Here is a 1,548-nt window from a genome sequence, read left to right on the forward strand (position 1 = left end):
GGAACAACATTAATGGCCTTAATTTCAACAGGACAACACTAAACCCTAAGGGAGCAAAACCCTGACTTGGTAAGGGTGCGGAGGAGATGCGTGAAATTCGAGTAGGGTTTCTGTTTTGCCGGTGAACAATATTCACAGATGAAGACGATTATATTGTTGGTTTTTTTCCCCTCATATTTTGATAAGGGTATTTAGGTAAAATTGTATAATTAAAATGGAAGTTTTTGATAAAAATATATAAATAGTGGTTTAACAATTTTTCAATAGCAGATTGGACTAATGTAGCGATGAACATAAAATAGGGGTGGCAATGTTTTAAGGCCTCCATTTTGGGGTGCCGATGCAATTTGCTCATTAAAAAAAAAAAAAAAAAACCAACCAACCAACAATAGTGGTCGAAATATGAGATATATAGTTAACATCGAGAGAGAAGCAATTGAAGATGCTTTAAAGACCCACTTATACAGTTTTTAAGAATAAAATATGAGAGTATATTAGTAATGTTATGTCCATTAATTTAATATGAAAGTACTTTGATCATTTTACGAATGAAATTAGTAGTCATATGACCATGGACAGGGCTATATTCCCATTTTTTTTATTTTTTTGTTCTTTCCAATTTTTTGAAATTTTTATTTTTCTCCATATGTAAAATGTCGCACCTACCCCCTTCCCTTCAAATTATTTGCAATTCCCTTCCTCTTAAAATTTAAAAATTTTCATTATAACCCTCTTTTTATGTGTAAAATATCTGTACTTGGGCCTCCGATTGGCAAAACCTTTAAGGATAAAGACAATAGGTAAAAACTTTAGTGTATTCAGTATGAAATATCAATAGTTGGTTCCTCCTAGCGTTAAATCTTGATTCGGCTCCTTCATGGGACGGTATTAGCTGGTACTAAAATCAGCGTAATTTTAACAACTAAAGGACCCAATCCAATTTTAATTCTTCACTAAGGACCTAATGTAATTTTCTTTCTTTTTATTGAGTAAAACATTTTCTGGCATATGAAGGCAGAACTTTTTTGTGCTTCGCTTGTGACTATCAAGTTTCTGCTATTCGTTTGGGTCTCCTTGAGACTTGTAAAAGCAACATTAAGAATATTATTGGGGAGATCGATTACATCAATTTTAGTGACCTTAAAAGAATGTATAACTAACTAAAATTTTGTACAAGAATTGCAGGTGGACAACCCTAGTAACTGAGCAATTCCCACTGGTACAAATATTTGCTGAATGTCAGTAACTAATATTGGTGGGAAAGCCTTCATACTGTATTTGACTTCTATACAGACTAGAAATGTACAATCTGTACAGTTAGAATGGGATAGAGATAAAAGGCTCCTGGCAACATCCCAAAAGTGATTGAAACCTATGCACCTTTCCGTCCTTCCTTGGTTCTTCAAAGAGTAAGCAGCATTCATCCAAGTTAAAAGAATAATGTTACAAAAGAATTGGCCAAATATGATCACCCTCGCAACCACCGAAGAATGGGATAAGGCAAACTTTTCTTCTGGGTGATTGGATAAGGCAGACTTCATTAGGGTG

Source organism: Hakea prostrata, chromosome 4 (genome assembly GCF_041222555.1).
Source record: "Hakea prostrata isolate BN-2017 chromosome 4, UWA_Hpros_2, whole genome shotgun sequence".
Taxonomy (NCBI): Eukaryota; Viridiplantae; Streptophyta; class Magnoliopsida; order Proteales; family Proteaceae; genus Hakea; species Hakea prostrata.